An 8,112-nucleotide genomic window follows, 5' to 3' on the forward strand; every position below is an offset into this window, starting at 1 on the left:
TGATACTGGTACCTGGCAGGTTGGTGGGCATTGGGTTCATCACAGCTGTGTTGCTGAAAACATCTGTCTGTTGAGGCTTGGAATGGGTTTGATGAGATCGAGAGTGTTGAAAGTGAACCAAACCAATAAAGTTGTTGGCTAACAACAAACAATGAGTGGATGGATAATCTGAAGCCCCATAGAGCTGTGGAACTGCACAGCTGTCTGTTAAATCTCTGGGGATTAGTCACTTTGAGCGATCCCTTCTGTAACCTGCAGTCATATGACTCATTTTTCATTTAGAGAACATTTGGTTGGCGCAGCTTTAATTTATTTTGATGAAATTTCAATGAAAATTGGCACAGTCTGTCTTGGCTTTGATTGCCTTTTCTGCCAGAAAAGCAAAGTTGTTTACCAGTACTACATTAGTGTAAAAGGTAATCTGCCGGGATTGTGTGCTTGTATGTGATTGACCAATGGAGACGTGAGACGATTCTGCAAGTTAATGCAGGCTGCGGGTATCGTAACCATCATGGTTTCCGTATGGTTTCCGAGTAGTATTGACCAATTGTGTTGGAGCGGGCTTTGGTTGTACGCAGGTAAAGAGGTGGAAAGCATCAGCCGAAATGCAATTTCTATCATCTAATGACAATGTTGCTCTTTTTTTTAGCTACTTAGGGTTAGGGTTAAACTCCATTCTTTTGTTTCAAGTTGCTAATCAGACCGTCAACAATGCAACGCACGGGAGAGGAAGTCTTGACCCGGATATCCGCTGGCTACACCGGAGCCCTAGAAATAGGCATCGTCAGATTGTCAGGACCCTAACGGCAATGCATTGAGCTAAGTGATATGAACACACATCTGGTTGAATACAAACGGCAGTGTTGCAGGCTCTTGTTATAACAGCCATTTGCGTGGTTGGTTAACAATTTGAGTTTGTGTACTTTATACACACACACACACACAACACACACACAACCACACTCACGTGTTGAGACACATTCTCCCCCACATTTGCAGACACCTGTATGCTGTGGCTGGTTCCCCAATGATGAATGGTTGGGTTGGAGCCAACTTTCACTCTCCGATGCCAGGAAAAAAAATCATCCCTGACTACAGAATGTCGGTGATCTTTAGGGGATTTCTAGAGGATGGCATCATTGCGTTAATGGATTGCGGCGGCTCAGCGGTTACAGCTCTGTGGTTCACGCATCAATCATCTACACATGGTGCCGAACTTCTCTACTTTTTCCTGGAACAGCTACATATGAACAAGTGCGCTCACGTGGGGATGGGGGGGGGGGGGTGTTCTCGACGGGAAGGGAGGATCAGTATCAGGTCTGTGGCCCTGAGGTGCCGGATCTGCCCGCTGAAGGAGCGGTCCACCGGGAGTCACGGAAGCAGGGGGGGGGCATTCATGTTTTTTCATACTGCACTTGCAACCACGTCTGTCCTCTCTCCTATAGCAGCAACTGGGTGGTTTCATCCCACCGCGCCACAGCGCATGCCTCCTTCAGGAAATGAATGTTAAGTGATATTTATTGCAAGCAAGGACGATAGTTACTCAAGGCATTAGAGCCTAAAATGGGGTCCAGGGACCTCCACTTAATGAGAAATAGATTAATTCCGTGCTCATTTCACTCCCGAGAAATCAGAGCCAAAGTAAAGACATTAGATTACAGGCGCCTCTGTCTCTGTAATTTCCCCCAAAATCTAATTATCAACATTAATTGACAACTAAAATGTTCCTTGGGATACATCTTACTGCGTGCCTCACGGTCCCAGATGCCTTGCGTGTTGATCGGTAACAGTGAGGGGGAATGGTGTTTGTTGAAGGTTCATTACGGGTCTGTGTGTTGAAGGCTCTGTACTGTTCTTACTTGGGTAAGAAAAGTCTATGAATCCCCTCCGAGCTAACATCATCATTCCCAATAGGTAAAAAAATTCTGGGTAACACATAAGCTGATGTTTGACAATGCGATGGTGTGCGTGTGTGCTCTTCCTATTAGTATGCCCTAGTGGGCACACGCGCCACCGGACTGAACTGCATGTGGTACCAGAGGAAAAAGCTGTTACTCCCGATTCATTACGTGACAGAAACAGTCAAATGTGGGCATTTTTAACTAAGTGGACACCACGAGCTTAAGGAGAGTCTTGCTGCAATCTTTAATTGTGTGGTGACGAGGATTCAAACACTGAATTGAACAAGCGCTTGTGTTGTTTTCCAGTGAAGACCGTCACTGACAGTGTGACTCATGCTTGTTGCTAAACGGAGTGAACATCCTGAGCATCTATTTGATTCACTCTCACCTTGCCCTCCCTCCGTTCCCCGCTCCCCTCCTCCCATCCTGGCCAACTGAAAACTGTAGCTTGGATAACGACGACTCCCAGAAGACGCTTATTTAACCCCTACAAAAAGATGTTATGAAAGGGAACGACTACCTGCGCAGTGGACTATTATACCATGACTCAGCAAAACCAAGGGTCCAAAAAAAGAAACCTTACATAAACTCGCAATCGTCAGCGTGTAACGTCATTTCTACCTCTCTCTTGCAGGCGCGGGGGGAGCGTGGACGGATGTCACTGTCAGCCGTGGGAGCCGGAAGTCAGACGGCCAGGGGTGTGTGTGTGTGTGTGTGTGCGTGTGTGTGTGTGTGTGTGTGTGTGTGTGTGTGTATGTATGTGTGTTTGCGTGTGTGTGGGAGCGCCTCTGTCTCTGTGTGTCACTTCCTGGGAGAGAATAGAACAGGAAGCCGGAGCGAGAGTCGACAACAAGCACTCGCCTCACCTCCACAAGGGAGCCTTTCTCCCCTCAGAGCAAAAAGGAGTGTGTGTATGCGTGTGTGTGTGTCTGTGTGTGTGTAAGTGTGTTTTTGTATAGCTGTCTTCAAGTGCACAACTTGAGTTTTAAAATCCCTGAGAGTGAGGACATTTTTGGAAAGTGGGGACATTTTGGCCGGTCCTCACGTTGGGACAGACCTTCAAAGGCCTGTTTGAGGGTTCACCTCCATAAGGAAGCATTTCTCCCCACAGAATGTGTGTGTGAGAGACAGAAGAAAAGGAGGAGAAGGACAGATACAAGTGTGCAAGTTTGGGCGATCAAGCGAGAGGCAGCATGTATACGGACAGAGGGAGAGCGGTGAAACTGAAACCTAATGTCGCCGTAATTCACTGTAGTCTCTGAATTGTGCCAGTGAGCAGAATCGCAGGATTCCGACAGTGTGTTCAACCACATGTGACAGCAGGGTGAAATATTGTGTGGTGGGTTTAAGTAGATGTCAGTGGGGGGTGGGGGGGGGGGCTATCTATTTCCAGCCTTCTCTCCATCCACTGCCTACCCCCTGCAGTCACTTAACCCCCCCGAATGCAGATCCTCGCCAGCTGCCCCCACCCTTTACCTCATCAGCCCGTTACGGGTCACTTTACCTCAAACACCTGTAAGAGCCACTGGGACAAAGCAGCATTTACTGTAGCCTTGTTGTCATGACGACAACGGCTGGTTACATAAGTGCCGGGCGCCGGTTCCCACAGAAGGATGGCTCACGGAGGTCTTTGTGCTTTGACACGAGACACCACACGCACACACACACACACACACACACACACACACACACACACACACACACCCTGTCACTGTTTGTACATTCCTCCAGCTGGATGTGCTCCTCTGAGCCAGCGTTGACGTCTCAAGCCAGTGGGGAGGGTCTGCATGTCGGGTGGCACAATATGCCCCTCGATGCAGATAGACTCAACAATTTCCTTATTATTTTGGATGAATCAGAAAAAAAATGTGTTATGACTTTCTCACTAATAAAGTGATCTCATTGATTTTCTTCAGCTGGACGGACACCGTGAGATGTTATTAATCTCATACATTGTGTGAACTAACAGTTGCAGTTTTAACCTGCCTTCCACACCAGAACCTGCGCGTGTTATGCTCACATCGACGTATGCAGACCACAACGTTATGCAGGCCAACGTGAGCATGAAACCCCTGGTTCATATTTGACATCTCCCATTAAGATTACTTCGACGACAATATTGACAAAGGTGAGAAACAAAATATGAAACTGCATCCTCTGACAGCAGCCATGAGAGATCCCACATTGGGGTCCATAGTTTCTATTTGGCAAAGGCAACCTTGCATTCTGCGTTTGGCACTGGCCAAGAAAATGATGATTGGTTTAAAGCCAAACTCAAGCTCTACTGGTGACTTTCAGAATAGCGCTCGGAATGTGTCGCTGGTGAAGCGTTACATGCTTCCATCAATTACATGTATATATCTGGCTACTTAATATTGGGACCTTTTATGTGTTCTATCCACACACTAATATTAATAATAATAACTAATATATTTCCTTCTCGTTCTTTTAGCATAGTAGCACTGCGCTGCAAATCCAGAACAATATTTCCTCTTAAATGTGAGGATGGTGGACCTGTTAGCTTATTTAGCCGCAGTCTTTTAGCAAGATACCATGTATTAACCTATCAAGTCGACATTTAAGAACCCTTTCACAGGATTCTTGTTTCAATACGAGTCAGGTGGAGACGGCGTTCTCAAACCATGAAGCTAGCGTTAGCTCTATTAGCTAGTTAGCGAGCTACGGCTTATTAAATCTGCCATCAACAGTGGTGCTTTTAGATGGCTGGAATTGAGAAGCTGCTGTGTGAAACAATATAAATCTCCATTAATTTGTGTTAAATAGGCTGTTGTGGGTGTGTACAGTACACTCATGAATACTAATGCACGTATTCCTCCATTCACCAAGGTTTTTATGTAATCCTCCTGCCGTCTTCCCCACAGGATCGGTGGCAGCGAGGGCGAGGCTCTGAGTACCCAAATGTGGTGTAATACAAAGTCAGCACACATCATTATATAGATATGCATATGTTTGTGATGTCCTAAATGAGGCCAGGCATGGAGCTGACAATGCCAGCTCTGAACTGCCTGGTGCCGTCAGCCTTGTTTGCTCAGTTTGAATTCCTCTCTGCTGCTGAACGCAAATGTTCACGTGCCAGCTGTCCAAGTCGCTGTGCTGCCATAACAACCATGTTCATGTTTAAGAAAGATTTCCTCAGAATAAGAAGCGCTGCAACGTTTTTTTCCTCCTCTTGACTGGACGGCTCATGGGAGACATACTGCAGGGAGGACGTCGGTCTGAAAGTAAAGCGTGAACTAGCTCGACTGCCAATGATGTGGGGCTTTTTGAAGCAGAGCTTTGCAAAGTGTCCCTGTTTTTGTGTTTGCATTGTTTTTATTATTGTGTTGTGCTTTTGGTAAAGAATGGGCCTTAATACACACAACATCTGGCAGATCTCTGAATATAACCCCTCGTTTTTAAGGTGTCAAACTCAAAATCAATCAGATAGAAGTTTCCACAGTAAGCCAGAAGGGACAAACCCAACACTGGCTCGAGGGAGAGCACGTCACATTTAGATTTTTCCGAAGGCCCCTGCAGACCTTCAAAAGGTTTGGGAAACCGCTGTAAGGAGAGCAAAGCCGTGGTGCCGCGTCTGCCTTCTGCCTTTTTCCACTTTTTTTCCGCCTTTTTCCGCCTTCCGTTGCTCCTGCAGTCGTGTCTAGGAAAATAGGAGGAAGCAAAGGGGCTATCCAGTTGGTTGCAATCTGCAACCACACCGCTAGATACACCACACACTGTCCTTTTAAATGTGTCTTTATATAATAATCCATTTAATTTTTTAAGATACTCAAAGACACTTTACATGTTACATTCATACACCGTAGCCACAGCTACAGGGAGCACTGCAGGGTTAAGTGTCTTGCTCAAGGACACATCGACTAGGGCAGGGATTGAACTGCCAACCCCCTGATTGAAAGACGGACCTGCTAACCACTGACCCACAGTCGCCCCTATAGAATATCTTTGACGATAATGTTGTCAATTGTGTTACTTTGAGATAATTTACAATGTATTTATTTGTTTGTTGACTTACTTATTCACTTTATTTACTTATTTATGTTTCCCTCAACTCTCTATTATTAGGTTAAATATTTATTTTTTCTGAAAAATCACTTCTATTAGTTGTACCCAACCACAAAATATAGCATTTACAAAATAAAATGGTTGGCGCTCTCTTTGGATTACAGCCATGATCCATGATGGGAGTATATTAATTTGTCCAAATGATATTTTTTTTAATGTTTTTTTTGCATTCACAGTGACTGTCTCCGGTGAGGCTATGTTCAGTCAAACAATGTGCACTTTGTAACAGTTGAGTGAGGATTCAACTGCATGCCATCCCCAACAAGGTATAACTCGTATTAGCCTTGAGGAGCTAATGAAATACTATATATTAAAAATGCATAGATGGAACGAGTGACTCTAACTCATCTCACCGCTGCAGCTGTGACACCAAAACAAACGTCTTCCCCCAGAAGCTGGTTTCACATGGTGGTTTAGATGTGTGTTCCCATTGTCTAGCACCATTTGAAATCAGTGTTCTTGAGGACAGGAGGACAGCTCCGGCAGTGAGTGAGCCTCGGGAGGACCAGCGCAGGACTGTCCTACCTCCTCGTCCTCCTCCTCCTCCTTTCCTCCTCTAAAAGATAACTGATTTCTTCTGGTGCATAGAGCCCGCTGCAGCCTTCTAGCACCATTTGAAATCGGTTATGAAACTGTGGATCAATGCATCTGTGAGTCTTCAGAAAAAGCCCAGGACGAGAAGAAGAAAGTGACCGCGGTGCCTGGATAACAGTATGATCTCAGCTCTGATGAATCTTACTTGTGTCTTTTATGAATATAATAAATAATGTGAGTTCATTACTTGTCATTTACACTGCCAGCAACAGGTCAATGTTACTGCAGTTCCTGTTGACCACCACTAGAGGCTGATAGAAGTCACATAATTCTTCTCTATGGTTATTGAGCTGGTCCAAGTAAAAGAAAAGGCCTTTTCAAAATACTCAATAAACACACCTTTTACATCCCAATGTGTTCATGTGTTTTTATTTCCTATAACTCGTTAAATGTTTTGCATGAAATCAGATGACTGAGTCACAGTAGAGACAACAGGCAGAGAGGAGAGAAATTACCACAAAGACTTTTCCTGAGAATAAACGGCAGATGGAAGAGACTTTAGAGTTATCTGTCCATATATCGTTTTCTATTGTTGATCTATAAACTGCTATGGCGATTATCTGAAAAGAGAGGCGTTGTTTACTGTGATTATGAAGCCACAATGATACAGTAGAAGTGCCCAAAGTCACAGGAGATTAGCTACTGAAGGGTGTAATGCAGTGATGGTGATGACGGTGGGACCAGAATCTGAATATCTCTGCATGTGAAGTTTTACAGTATGAAAATAAGAGAGAAGGAGTCAGGTTTGTATTCTCTTTCCACATGAGCTCTTTCCATCTGATACACATAAATGGGTGCACAAAGCTTACAGAGGACCAAAGCCTATAACATAATGGGTTTCAAGAGTAACTGGCTAAGAGGCCAAAGGCTGTCTCTGTTTGTAGTTCTCACACTATAAATAACTGTAGTTCATCTCGAGAAGCAGACACTTTAAAGCACTCAATTCCACACTCTGTAGAATTAAATAAGGTTTAAAGGGAAAGTTCACGCCAACATTCATATTTTAAAATTCATATTTTACCTCGTACCTGTAGTGCTATTTTACAATCTAGATAGTTTTGGTGTGAGTTGCCTATGTTTTGAGATATCAGCCATAGAGATGTCAGCCTTTTCTCCCCTATAATGAAAGTAGATGGCACTCGGCTTGCGGTGCTCAAAGCGCCCCAAAAATTGGGAAATTGTGTCACATGCATGTCTTTTAGTGTGACTTGCGTACATCCACAAGTTTGGGAATCATTGATGGAGTAGAATGACAACACTGTTTCTATAAGCCTATATCTAACCTTTAGCTAGGTTATATATGTTATATATATAGGCTATAGGCCTATATATATAACCTAGCTAAAGGTATATAACCTGAACAAAGGTAGCAGGAGACCAGAATGTGTTAAAATGCCAAGCCAAAGTAAATAATCCACTGTGTTACTTTGGCTCATGGTCAGAGTGGTCTTTATTTTCTATGAATATATTCAGGTATATAAATAATGTAATTACAAAGCCCCCATGGGCACTGGGGATTAAGTATATAGCCTGT

Source organism: Cyclopterus lumpus, chromosome 23 (genome assembly GCF_009769545.1).
Source record: "Cyclopterus lumpus isolate fCycLum1 chromosome 23, fCycLum1.pri, whole genome shotgun sequence".
NCBI lineage: Eukaryota > Metazoa > Chordata > Actinopteri > Perciformes > Cyclopteridae > Cyclopterus > Cyclopterus lumpus.